We start from the raw sequence: 14222 nt of genomic DNA on the forward strand, positions 1-14222 counted from the left end.
CTTAAGGCCGCCTCCAATCTTCTGTCTTGGGCATCCTTTAGGGCCGTGCCACCTTCCACCGGCAAAGCCGTTTTCTTAGTCACCGCAGTGATTAAAGAATCCACGGTAGGCCACAAATAGGCCTCACGTTCACTTTCAGGCAAAGGATAGAGGCGGGACATAGCCCTAGCCACTTTGAGGCTCGCTTCCGGGACATCCCATTGAGCCGAAATTAAGGTGTGCATGGCATCATGCACGTGGAAGGTTCTAGGCGGGCGCTTCGTCCCCAGCATAATGGCAGAGCCAACAGGGGCTGAGGGGGAGACGTCCTCCGGAGAGGAAATCTTCAAAGTGTCCATGGCCTGTAACAACAGGTTGGGCAAATCCTCTGGGCTAAAAAGCCGCGCTGCAGAGGGGTCATCCGCTCCATCCGAGCGGGGATCTACTGTATCTCCTCCAAGGAATCCGCAAAGGACCGTTGGGAGACCTCAGACACGCTGCCCTCATCTACATCGGAGGAGACAAAGTCCTCCAAGGCCTGGGAATCAACCCGAGGGCGTTACCTCCGGGAACCTCAACCTCTTTACCAGACGAGGGAGCAGGGGCAGCGTTTTGCATGAGGAAAGCCTGATGCAGCAGCAAAACCAACTCGGGGGAGAAACCCCCCAGACTGTGCACTTCCGCAGCCTGGGCAACAGCCCTAGACGCACCCTCAACCGGCGCTCGCAAGAGCGGGGGAGAGACATGCTGTGCATCCAAAATGGCGTCCGGCGCGACACTCTGTGAAGGAGCCGCGCGGGAAGAACGGCGCTTAACTTTAGCCGCTTTTGTGCCGTCGCCCAAATTAAGGGCGTTCATGGCATTAATGTCTCCAACCTCAAGGGCGGCCCACGAAGAAGCCGTCCGAGCCGCGTGGCCGGCCAAGATGGCGGAGGCGAGGAGCGGGGGATGGGCGTTTATGGCGGGAAAAACCGCCACGCCGGAGGAAGGACCGGGACATTCATCGGTCACTAAACTGTCACCCATCAAGGGCGAATCAGGCTGTAAAACCCCCGCATCCCCTCTAGAAGCGCTCCAGCGATCCGGGGAGCGACCCTTTGCGCCCTCGCCCTCCAACGCCATATGCCACGAGGAGAAGAATCGGGGAACCCCCTGCCCGCTATAAAAAGGTAAAAATTACCTGCTGTCCGCTCCGAGTTGTAACGACCTGGTGTCCCAGTGAGTAGCTGCAATAGACGCTTAAATAAACGTCGAAATAAACGCCTTTAAGGACGTTCAAAATTTTTTTTTTTTTTTTAACGGAGCCAGCGGGAGGGGGGAGAAAAGGAGGGACCTGGCACCACCAGGTTTGCACTTGCTCAAAAGAGCCCTCAACCCCAGGTGCTCAACAAAACCTAAAAATTAGGCTTGGAGGCCTAGCCAGAGCTGCTGCTGTGTGTGACCACCACCTGCTGAGATAGAGAACATACTGAGGAGTTTCCGGCAGCACATGACCACATATAGGGAGGCAAAAGGATTGCTCTCTATCTCCACCTGCTGGTAGATGGACACAACCCACCAGTCTATGGATTGATCAGCTTGATGATATGGAAGAGTTTGTTTACAAGTGAAAAGAGTTTGTGCGTGTCCTTGTAGTTTGGTTCTATTATAGTTTTGTAGTATGTTCTTTTGGTGTGTCTGACGTTGTATTTGTATTTTCTTTGTAGCTGTTTCCACTCTTTGATATACTGATATTTCTCATCTTTTGCTCATGTTTCACTATATTTTGTAATGATGTTCCAATAATTTTTACAATTAACCAGTGCACAAATCCGTATAGATCCATATAAAGACAACAGAGGTACATGTAAAAAGGAGGAGTAGCCTAGTGGTTAGTGCAGTGGACTTTCATCCTGGGGAACTGAGTTCGATTCCCACTGCAGCTCCTTGTGACTCTGGGCAAGTCACTTAACCCTCCATTGCCCCTGGTCCAAAATAAGTACCTGAATATATGTAAACCGCTTTGAATGTAGTTGCAAAAACCGCAGAAAGGCGGTATATCAAGTCCCAGTTCCTTTTCCCTATTCCCCCTTTCCCTTATGACATCACAATATCAGAAGTGAGCCAAGTATCAGGCAATCAAGCCATTGTGACATCACCGATGAGGTTGGCTCTTATTGGTGGAAGGAGTGGAGGAGTAGCCTAGTGGTTAGTGCAGTGGACTTTGATCCTGGGGAACTGAGTTCGATTCCCACTTCAGCTCCTTGTGACTCTGGGCAAGTCACTTAACCCTCCATTGCCCCTGGTTCAAAATAAGTACCTGAATATATGTAAAACTGCTTTGAATGTAGTTGCAAAAACCCAAGAAAGGCAGTATATCAAGTCCCATTTCCTTTTCCCTTATGACATCACAATATCAGAAGTGAACCAAGTATCGGGCAGCCATTGTGACATCACTGATGAGGTTGGCTCTTATTGGTGGAATTAGTGGAGGAGTAGCCTAGTGGTTAGTGCAGTGGATTTGATCCTGGGGAACTGAGTTCGATTCCCACTGCAGCTCCTTGTGACTCTGGGCAAGTCACTTAACCCTCCATTGCCCCTGGTACAAAATAAGTACCTGAATATATGTAAACCGCTTTGAATGTAGTTGCAAAAACCTCAGAAAGGCGGTATATTAAGTCCCAGTTCCCTTCCCCCCTTTCCCTTATGACATCACAATATCAGAAGTGAGCCAAGTATTGTGCAATCAAGCCATTGTGACATCACTGATGAGGTTGGCTCTTATTGGTGGAATGAGTGGAGGAGTAGCCTAGTGGTTAGTGCAGTGGACTTTGATTCTACTGTATCTGGCAATCAAGCCATTGTGACATCACTGATGAGGTTGGCTTTTATTGGTGGAATGAGGCATTATGACATCACAGTATCAGCTCCAGTGGAGGAGTAGCCTAGTGGTTAGTGCAGTGGACTTTGATCCTGGGGAACTGAGTTCGATTCCCACTGCAGCTCCTTGTGACTCTGGGCAAGTCACTTAACCCTCCATTGCCCCTGGTACAAAATAAGTACCTGAATATATGTAAACCACTTCGAATGTAGTTGCAAAAACCTCAGAAAGGCAGTTTATCAAGTCCCATTTCCTTTTCCCTTATGACATCACAATATCAGAAGTGAACCAAGTATCGGGCAGCCATTGTGACATCACTGATGAGGTTGGCTCTTATTGGTGGAATTAGTGGAGGAGTAGCCTAGTGGTTAGTGCAGTGGACTTTGATCCTACTGTATCTGGCAATCAAGCCATTGTGACATCACTGATGAGGTTGGCTCTTATTGGTGGAATGAGGCATTATGACATCACAGTATCAGCTCCAGTGGAGGAGTAGCCTAGTGGTTAGTGCAGTGGATTTGATCCTGGGGAACTGAGTTCGATTCCCACTGCAGCTCCTTGTGACTCTGGGCAAGTCACTTAACCCTCCATTGCCCTCCATAAGTACCTGAATATACTATGTAAACCGCTTTGAATGTAGTTGCAAAAACCACAGAAAGGCAGTATATCAAGTCCTATTTCCCTTTCCCAAAGGGACACATATTTTTACCTGCTCCGAAGCACATAACTGTGTGCATATATTTGTGTCCATATCATTTATTTATTTTCTGTAAGCCATCTAGAAAGTAGGCAGGCGGCATATAAATGTTTTTAAAGTATTTAAATATTGATCCATTAATTGACAGTTTATCTTACCTCTTTCTCATCTAGCTACCAATGCAGATCCTGTCCATGGAGGGGATACAGTTAAGGCTACTCGGGTTGCTCCAGTCGCTGCAGTCTTTCAGGATAAAAATCTTGTAAGTGAATAGGGGACCTGAGGAGGAACCTAATGGTCGGAGCAGTAGGCTGGGAACCAGAAAGCCCAGGTTCAAATCCCATGGCAGCTCCTATTCCAGAGACCTGGGATATATCCAAGCTGTTCCTAACCTGGGAGGGAGGGAGGAAGTCAGGGCTGCTCAGGGAATACCTACCCTAAAGACAGAGAAGGTGATTCTAAATCACTGCTTCAGAAATTGGCTTTGTTGAAGTGCAGAAGCTGTAAAAATAGTTTTGTTCCTCCTGATATTCAGCAGCTAAATTAGACCCAGATATCCAATGGCAGGCCATGTCCAGTCACCGAAAATCTGGGGATATCTGGGAGGGTGTATGTGGGTCCTAGTTGATATTTAGGCAGAACCCATGTAAGACACTTATGTGGATCCCAGCTGAATATTGGCCGGGACGCACATTAGAACATCCGTCTGATCATCCCCCCTCCCCAACAAGAGAGGAAAAACCACTGCTTATACCTGGGATAAGCAGCATAAATCTGTTCTACTCTTTTGGGATCAAGTACTTGCGACCTGGATTGGCCACTGTTGGAAACAGGATACCGGGCTTCATGGACTTTCAGTAAGACCCAGTATGGCAACGCTTATGTTCTTACGACTACTGACAGAGATCACAGCTGCCATTTTCCATCCAGAGCCATCAGGGGAAGGATTAAGGGGTAGATGCACAGAACTCCAGCTCTGTAGAGACCTGCGCAAGAAAATACTGGTTGCAACAAAAACGAAATACAAATTATATGCACACTATTAGCTTAAGCATTGGACGTTAAAGGGGGAGAGCTGTGTGTCAGAGGAAAGGTCCTGCCAGACATTGAGGGGCATAATCGAACAGAAACGCCTATCTCCATGGGCGTTTATCTCCGAGAACGGGTCCGTGAAGGGGCGGAGTGAACCGTATTTTCAAAAAAAAATAGACGCCCATGTTTTATTCGCCAAGGTGTGAGCTGGGCGTTTTTGCTTTTCAGCGATAATGGAAAATGAAATCGGCCAGCTCAAAAACGAATAAATCCAAGGCATTTGTTCGTGGGAGGGGCCAGGATTCATAGTGCACTGGTCCCCCTCACATGCCAGGACACCAACCGGGCACCCTAGGGGGCACTTTTACAAAAACAAAAAAAAGGTAAAAGAGCTCCCAGGTGCATAGCACCCTTCCCTTGTGTGTTGAGCCCCCCAAATCCCCCTCAAAACCCACTGCCCACAAGTCTACACCATTACTATAGCCCTAAGAGGTGAAGGGGGGCACCTACATGTGGGTACAGTGGGTTTGGGGGGGTTGGACGACTAAGCATTAAGCAGCACAATTGTAACAGGTAGGGGGGGGATGGGCCTGGGTCCACCTGCCTGACGTCCACTGCACCCCCTAACAACTACTACTACTACTACTACTTAACATTTCTAGAGCGCTACTAGGGTTACGCAGCGCTGTACAATTTAACAAAGAGAGACAGTCCCTGCTCAAAGAGCTTACAATCTAATAGACAAGTGAACGGTCGGTCCGATAGGGGCAGTCAAATTGGGGCAGTCTGGATTCACTGAACGGGAGGAGGGTATGACATTTGAGGGTGAAAGTGAAAAGTTGTGAAACATCATTTTTTTGTGGTGGGAGGGGGTTAGTGACCACTGGGGGAGTCAGGGGAGGTCATCCCCGACTCCCTCTGGGGGTCATCTGGTCATTTAGGGCACTTTTTGGGGCCTTATTCGTGAAAAAACAGGGTCCAGGAAAAGTGCCCTAAATTCTAACTACAAACGCATCCATTATCGGCGAAAGGCGCCCATCTCTGTTCGGGTGATAACCACGCCCCAGTTCCGCCTTCACCACGCCTCCGACACGCCCCCGTCAACTTTGTCCGCATCCGCGACGGAGTGCAGTTGAAAGCGTCCAAAGTTCGGCTTTCGATTATACCGCTTTATTTGTTTTTGTGAGAAAAACGCCCATCTCCCGATTTAGGTCGGAACTTGGGCGTTTTTCTCGTTCGATTATAAGCTGGATAGTAACATAGTAGATGATGGCAGAAAAAGACCTGCATGGTCCATCCAGTCTGCCCAACAAGATAAACTCACATGTGCTACTTTTTGTGTACACCTTACCTTGATTTGTACCTGTCCTTTTCCGGGCACAGACCGTATAAGTCTCCGTCTCCTGCCACCGGCTTTGCCACCCAATCTCGTCTAAGCTCCTTAGGATCCATTCCTTCTGAGCAGGATTCCTTTATGTTTATCCCACGCATGTTTGAATTCCGTTACCGTTTTCGTTTCCACTACTCTCTCCGTGAAAAAATACTTCCTGACATTTTTCTTGAGTCTGCCCCCCTTCAATCTCATTTCATGTCCTCTCGTTCTACTGCCTTCGCATCTCCTGAAAAGGTTAGCTTGCAGATTAATACCTTTCAAATATTTGAACGTCTGTATCATATCACCCCTGTTTCTCCTTTCCTCCAGAGTATACATGTTCAGGTCTGCAAGTCTCTCCTCATACGTCTTGTAACGCAAATCCCATACCATTCTTGCAGCTTTTCTTTTTACTGCTTCAATTCTTTTTTCATCCTTAACAAGATACGGCCTCCAGAACTGAACACAATACTCCAGGTGGGGCCTCACCAACGACTTATACAGGGGCATCAACACCCCCTTTCTTCTGCTGGTCACACCTCTTTCTATACAGCCTAACAACCTTCTAGCTAGGGCCACCGCCTTGTCATAGTGTTTCGTCGCCTTCAAATCCTCAGATACTATCACCCCAAGATCCCTCTCCTCATCCGTACCTATCAGACTCTCCCCGCCTAACACATACGTCTCCCGTGGATTTCTACTCCCTAAGTGCATGACTTTGCATTTCTTCGCATTGAATTTTAATTGCCAAACCTTAGACCATTCTTCTAGCTTCCGTAGGTCCTTTTTCAGCCTTCAGCTTTGCCTCTGCTGTGACCCACCAGCGTTTGGAGGACTGGGAAGGGAGGAATGGAGGTTGGCAGGTGCACCGAAAAGATACTGGACCTGGGCTTGAAGTGGGAGATAGAGGCAGGCAGATGTATTGGGGAGACGTTGGACCCGGGCTTAGGGGGAGGGTGAGAAGGGGAAGGGAGCTCTAGTTTCAGGCGGCCCTGGGCATTTTGTTGGGCTCGCTCAGTGGTAGCTATGCCCCTGAATTGGATGTAGAAGCAAACAATTGAAGTCAGTTGATGCTTCCAGGAGATCTTGGGTCTGCAACAGCACTAACAATCTCCAATCCACAGAAGTCCTCCAACCAAGCTGGTGAGAGATTTCTTTAAAATGAAAGAACCAATTATCTGCACTCATTAGAGAGGCAAAAAGGAAATCAGGACAGTATAGGGTGGGTGGAAGGAGAGGAGACCAGCAGCAGCTAAAGCCAACAAAGAAGAATAGAAAACACATTAAAGCGAGGTGTAGTGCCCATCCCCACCTACTTACTAAACACCATCTCTACTACTGTCACCCCCCCCCCATCTGTCACCTCCTCAACCTCTCTCTCCACTGCAACTGTCCCTGACACCTTCAAGCATGCTGTAGTCACACCACTCCTCAAAAAACCATCACTAGACCCTACCTGTCCTTCCAACTACCGCCCCATCTCCCTCCTACCCTTCCTCTCCAAGATACTTGAACGCGCTGTTCACAGCCGTTGCCTTGATTTTCTCTCCTCTCATGCCAGCCTCGATCCGCTTCAATCTGGTTTTCGCCCACTACACTTGACAGAAACAGAGGAGTGATCTAAGCAGCATCACAACCAGTAGTAGCAGATCTGATACAGACAGGCAAGTGGGGTTGCGTTGTCTGTGAACTACATTACACACAATGCATTGCTCACACACATATCTCAGCAGTGAAGACTACAGCAGTCAAGATCTTTAGGGGTAAGAATAGCAGTGAAGGCATTAACACATTTTAGGGTCACACTATAACTAGTGCCAAGCTATCATGGGACAGAACACTCCCCGTCTGGTATCGGAGATACCACTATTATTATCATCTCACGTTACCAAACTAATGGCATGCAAAGTCCATTGTCTGTATTCAGGTTGTCTGTCAGCTGTGGGGTTGTCTTCTTCCATCACTTGGGAGCTGAAACGAGAGACAGGCAACAACAACACTAAACATAAGGGAGAGAAAGAGTCTTTGAGTCTCTGGTTTTCCTGAGTAGATGATGCCTCTCGGAGCTTGTGCCTCTTCGTGCGGCATGAGGCGTACAATTTCAGTGATGACTCTGGAGAATCCTTCGCTGTTCCTTGCTTCACGGTTCTGCTTTCGACCGCTCTGATATTCCTGTTCTCGCTGGGGATAGCTTTGACGACTGATGCCAGGGACCAATCATCGCGTGGAGTCTGGCTGTCCTTGAATAAGACAATGTCGCCTTCATGGACGTCGACCTCACTGCTCTGTCACTTGCAGCAGATCTGTAGGATCATTCGCTTCGTCACACAGGAGCTGAAACGAGAGACAGACAACAACACACACTGGAGAACACAAAGGAGAGAGAGAGTTCTTGAGTCTTTGGTCTTCACCGGTAGAAGATGGTTCACTGTGCTTGTGCTTCTTCATGCGGCACGAGGAGCACCATTTCCGTGATGGGTCTACAGAACTTATTTGCTGATCCTTGTTTCACTGTTCTGACTTCGACCTTTCTGACGTTCCCATCTTCACTGGGGATGGCTTTGGTCACTAGTTGAGCTTGGTTGTCCTTGAGAAAGACAATGTCGCCTTCCTGGATGCTGGCCTTACTGGTTTGCCACTTGTTGCGGTTCTGTAGAGTCGGGAGGTACTCTCGTCTCCAGCGTTTCCAGAAGGTATTCACCAAGCTCTGTACTTGTCTCCACTGCCATCTGCATAGATCCTTCTCATCAAAATCTCCAGGTGGGTTTGGAGGCACACCCGTCTTTTGAGTTAGGAGCGTGGCTGGAGTCAGGATCAAAGGTGATTCTGGGTCGGAGGACAATGGAATCAGAGGTCTTGCGTTGATGATGGCAGACACTTCTGCCAGGAGTGTGGTCAGAATCTCATGGGTGAGGCGGTTAGTCTTGGTCTCGGATAGCATAGAGTCAAGGATTCGGCGAGATACCCCAATCATATGCTCCCAAACTCCCCCCATATGTGAGGCATGGGGGGGGGGGGGTGAATATCCACATGCACTGTTGGTCATTCAAGTATTTCTCGACAGTAGAGGTGTTGATCTTCTCTGAGTTTATCTTCAACTCTTTGCAAGCGCTCACGAAGTTGGATCCACAGTCAGAGCGGATCTGCTTGGCTGGACCACGGATTGAGAAGAACCTTCTGAGAGCATTTATGAAGCTTGAAGCATCCATAGACTCTATAACTTCGATGTGGACAGCGCGTATGCTCATGCACGTGAACATAACGACCCATTGCTTGCTGTTCGCGTTCCCTCCTCTGGTCCGTCTCGAGACGATTGCCCATGGTCCAAAGATGTCCAGCCCCACATAAGTGAATGGTGGGTCAATGCTTAACCTTTCAGGTGGCAAGTCTGCCATTCTTTGGTCTTTATGCTTGCCCCGTGTCTTACGGCACTTGACGCATCTGTGGATAACTGAGGTGATGCAACGCTTTGCTCCAACGATCCACAATCCTGCGGTCCGGATTGACCCTTTGGTAAAGTGTCGGCTTTGGTGTTTGACTTGCTCATGGTAGTGCCGAACGAGGACAGTGGATACAGGGTGTCGTCCTGGTATGATCAGGGGATTCCTTTCGCTCTTGTCCAGCTTGGCACGGGCGAGACGGCCGCCTATTCTCAACAAACCATCCTCGTCTTGGAAAGGGTCTAGCTTCCACAAGGGACTGTCTTTTGTCACGTCCTTCCCTTTGTTGAGGCACTGGAGTTCTGTGACGTATCTTTCTCGTTGCACACAACGCAAGATTGTCTTCTCGGCCTGGAGGAGCTCTTCTGCTGGCAGGGGCTTGGTGCAGAGGTGCCAATGGTGACACGTGCTTGCTCCTCTATAAGCCCTTGGTTGGAAGGAATGGGCGATGTGGATAAGGTGGGCTATGGCTCTCTTCAGTGTCGCCCACCGTGAAAATCGGTTGAAGTGGTGCGTGCCCAGGCCAAAGTAGCTGAAACACTTGTGACGAGGGCCGTCACTGGCGGACGGACTTCGACATCGTCTTCCGGGTTCATCAGTTCAAAGGAGTTTACAGTAGCTGGAGGGGTGCTTATTGGTTGTGCGAGAAACTTCGGCCCTGTTTGCCAAGTCATTCGCGTTAGGTGCGCTGCTGAGACAGCTCTCGTGGCGTGGTCTGCTGGGTTCTGATCGGTTGACACGTGTCTTGTGGACTTCCGAATGCGTTCCACTCGGTTACTCACGTACACGTAGAATCTCCTACTCTGATTGTGTATATAGCCGAGTACAACCTTACTATCTGTGTAGAACTTAACTGAGTCCAGTTGAGTGTCCATCTCGCTCACAACCAGTTCGGCTATTTCTACTGCCAGAACTGCTCCGTACAGCTCCAGGCGTGGCACAGTCTGACTGGGCTGCGGGGCGAGCTTGGCTTTGCCAAAGATGAATTCCACGTGGACACCGCCACAGGCACCTACGGCCTTCAGGTACGCCACCGTAGCTATGGCCTTTTCTGAGGCATCAGAGAAGACGCAAACCTCTTTGTGGCAGGCGTTCGTGAGAGACACGGGGACATATGTTCGTGGGATGCGGAGTTCTTCGAGTGATTTTAGGGAGTTCCTCCATGTGTCCCACTCTTGCTTCTTTTCCTGTGGCAGTGGAGTGTCCCATTCACTCGGGGTCGAAGACAGTTCACGAAGCAGCAATCTTCCCTGGATGGTGACTGGCGCCACAAATCCCAGAGGATCATACAGGCTGTTCACTGTGGACAAAACGCCTCGTCAGATGTACGGTTTCTCTTGTGCGCAAACCCGGAAAGTGAAGGTGTCCCCCTTTAGGTCCCAGCTCAAGCCAAGGCTGCGTTGTAGTGGGGGTGTATCCACTCCTAAGTCTAGGTCCTTCAAGTTCATGGCGTGATCCGCTGAAGGGAACGTTTTCATCACCTCGGCGCTGTTGGATGCAATTTTGTGGAGCCTCAGATTAGCTTTCGCTACCATCATCTGCGTCCTTTTCAACAGATCGATGGCCTCTGTTTCAGTGGGCAGGGACTTCAACCCGTCATCTACGTAGAAGTCTCTCTCTACGAACTGCCTGGCATCAGCGCCGTGTTCTTTCTCTCCTTCCTGTGCAGTTCGTCTGAGCCCGTAGGTGGCCACAGCGGGTGATGGGCCGTTCCCAAAGACATGTACTCGCATCCTGTATTCGACAATCTCTCCGTTGACATCATTGTTGCGGAACCACAAGAATCTTAAGTAATTTCTGTAATCTTCATGGACGGTGAAGCAGTAGAACATTTGCTGGATGTCGGCTGTTACGGCAATGCGCTCTTTTCTGAAGTGGATCAGGATGCCCAGTAAACTGCTGGTAAGGTCAGGCCTGGTGAGCAGCACATTGTTCAGTGAGGTCCCTCTAAACTGGGCGCTGGAGTCGAACACGACTTCTGTTGTTTGGGAGCCGAGACCTGGGCTTACGAAATGGAAGGGGTGCCACCCAGCTGTTCGCCTCATCTTTCCTAAATTCTTTTTTCATGATGTTCAGGAACTCTTTATCTTCTATAGAGAAGGCCGGTTTGTCAACATCTTTGGTGGTGTGGAACACCGAGCTTCCCAAGTATTCACTCAAATCTGCTATGGGGATGGTTCTGTAGAGTGTTGAATCACTGTTCCGTTCCTTGTAAGCAGGGGCCTCTTTGGTGGTCAGGTGTCTGGTGCATGGTTCGAATAAGGAAGCGCGCCCAACTTCTAGGCCGTTGGTGGCGAGCTCCTTGATGTTTGGCCTTGTTCGATCGAGGCAGACGTTGCCCACTATTGTCCAACCCAGGTCGAGATGGTGCGCATAGGGAGCATCACGCGGGCCCCTGCGTGATTCATGGATGTACAAGAGTTCTGGCGCGTCTCGGCCCAGCAAAAGTAAGATTTCAGCTTCCGGATCCACAGGCCTGAGTTGGTTGGCTATAGGTCTTAAATGGGGGTGGTCCAATGCCGCCTCTGGTGTTGGAATTTCATCCTTGTCATCTGGTATCTGGTCACATTCGATCAGCATGGGCAGCCGTAACTTGGCGCTTCCATCTATTGCCTATATTACGTAACCGCTCGCCACTCTTCCCGACATTTGCACGATTCCTGTACATGTCCTAATGCTATAAGAGGAACAGGCTTGATAGAGCTTGAACAGGTCGAAAAACTCTGATCTTGCAAGGGACCGGTTGCTCTGCTTGTCTGTGATGGCGTCCATTTTAACTGCTTCCTCGGGTCGCCCTTCGGGATACACCTTGGCTAGGCATATCTTGGTGCAAGACCTCCCTTCGCGGATCTTCCCACACACCCTCGTACATTTCGGCGTGACTTGGAGCATCGTTGCCTCCCCTTCTTCTGTCTCCCCACCGTGATCTGTTTCGGAGTTGATACACGGCTTTGCTCCGCTGGGGTGTAGAGCATAGATATGTCGGTTACTACCGCACTCTGCGCACCGGACAGGGGCTCTGCAGCCTCGGGCGAGATGGTCTGAAGAAGAACAGCACCTGTAGCAGAATTTGTACTTCGTAAGCAGCTCCATACGCTCCTTCAAAGGCAACCTCAGGAACCACCGACACTCTCTGAATGGATGGGGTGCCTTGTGTATCGGGCACTGCTCGTTGGGGACCTCTTCATTCTCCGTGCTGGGAGGAGGGTCAGGCGTTGAGGATGATACTTCCGTCTTATACACAGAAATGGGTTTCCTGTATGTTCTGGCTGGTTTCCCTTCCCAGGACGGGCCCGATTCAGATGGTTCTACTATGAACCAGGGGTCGTTTCTCCTTTTGGCTATGTCCCTTATGAAACTTGTGAAGATACTGAAGGGAGGATACTTCCCTTGGTTCTCTGCCTTGTATCATGTGCCAGCTACTGACCACATCTCCCTTATGTTGTATGGTAACTTCCCTAAGATGCTCTTGGTGCCCCGAGGCGTGTCTAGCTGGCTGAGGTTTGGAAATCCGTTCTCGGCCTTGACCGCTTCCAGCTCGTGAAGGAGGTTTACCAGTTCTTGCAACTTGTGGTGGTCTCTAACGCATATCGTTGGGAATCTATCCAACTTGTTGAACAATTAATTCTCTATGGCTTCTGGGCTCCCGTAGTACTCCTCAAGCCTTTCCCACATCTCTTCTAACCCTCTAGACAGGTCGCTCAGATAGGAGTGCTTCAGTTCTTCTACGCGTACGGCTGTTTCCTTCCCCAGCCAGTGTAGCATCATGTTCATCTCTTGCTTGGGAGTGAGCCTCATGTTCGCGATGGCGTCCTTGAAGTCTGACTTCCATGCCCGGTAACGCTCAGGGCGGCCGTCGAACTGGGTAAGTCCTGAGCCTCCCAGATCCTTGCGCGCCAGATATCTTACTAGCTCGTCTCCTGTTGAGGCTTCGGGTTGAGCAGTGGGAACCGCTGCTGGTGGATTGGTCTGGCCCTCTGTAGGGATATACGTGGGGTGCGACCGCTTTGTTGTTTCTTGATTGCCTACAGAGTATTGAAATGATGCTCCCGGAGGCAGTAGTGGTGCATCAGAGCGTATACATACAGGCGCGTCGGTGCATTGAGAGTCAGCTTCCGTGATGTGTCGCACCTTGGGCTTTCTTTCTTGGGTTTGCACTCCCAGTGCTGAGGGTAAGTTTGGTTCTTCAGGATTGGAGGGCTCCTCTGGCTCTAAATGTATCGCTGCTCTGCTAGGTGCCGTGGTGTGTGCTATCACATGTTCAGCTTGGCCCTTCTTCTTGCGACCTCAGCCGCCATTGCAGCCCTCTCGCGTGCCTCCTTGGCCCTCTCGCATTCGTCTCGGCCCTCCTGCGGGCATCCTCCGCCTCTATGTCGGCCCTCCTGCGGGCATCTTCCGCCTCTAGGTCAGCCAGTTCTAGCTTCAGGGCGACCTCTTGTTCAAGGTGGTGACGGCGAGACTTGGCCATCGCCGCTGCAATCCGTGCCTGATGAGCCACTGAGCTAGCTGCTGACAGGTTGGAGCGGGTTGATGCACATGACCTGGAGGATCTTGAGCTCTTGGATGTGTGCTTTGAAGAGTGGGAGCACAGGGAGGCGTTGTCTCGTATATCTACGCTTGCGTTCACTGTTTCCTCTATGGCTCTTGTTACTTCCGCTCTACGCTTCTGATCTATGGATTCTTGGAGCTCCTTTTCCTTCAGGCTCTGCTCCATATTTGCTTCGACTAAGAACTGGTAGTACTTTTCTGTCTTTTTCTGGTAGAGCGCATAACTAATCTCCATCAATGACAGACGGGTGCCATCGCCTCCTGCTGTCTTCGAGGCTCCTAGCATGCCTTCCT

The 14222-nt window shown here is 50.0% G+C and overlaps 1 long non-coding RNA gene across 1 annotated transcript in view; it reads left to right on the forward strand.

Annotated features, from left to right (window-relative positions):
* LOC115459008 overlaps positions 1-14222 on the forward strand; it is a 57251-nt gene that overhangs the window by 31043 nt on the left and 11986 nt on the right. Inside the window, exon 2 of the long non-coding RNA XR_003940188.1 lies at positions 3710-3798. This is a non-coding gene — a long non-coding RNA (uncharacterized LOC115459008). The remainder of the gene's footprint in view (positions 1-3709; positions 3799-14222) is intronic.

Source organism: Microcaecilia unicolor, unplaced genomic scaffold (assembly GCF_901765095.1).
Source record: "Microcaecilia unicolor unplaced genomic scaffold, aMicUni1.1, whole genome shotgun sequence".
In the NCBI taxonomy this organism is placed as follows: domain Eukaryota; kingdom Metazoa; phylum Chordata; class Amphibia; order Gymnophiona; family Siphonopidae; genus Microcaecilia; species Microcaecilia unicolor.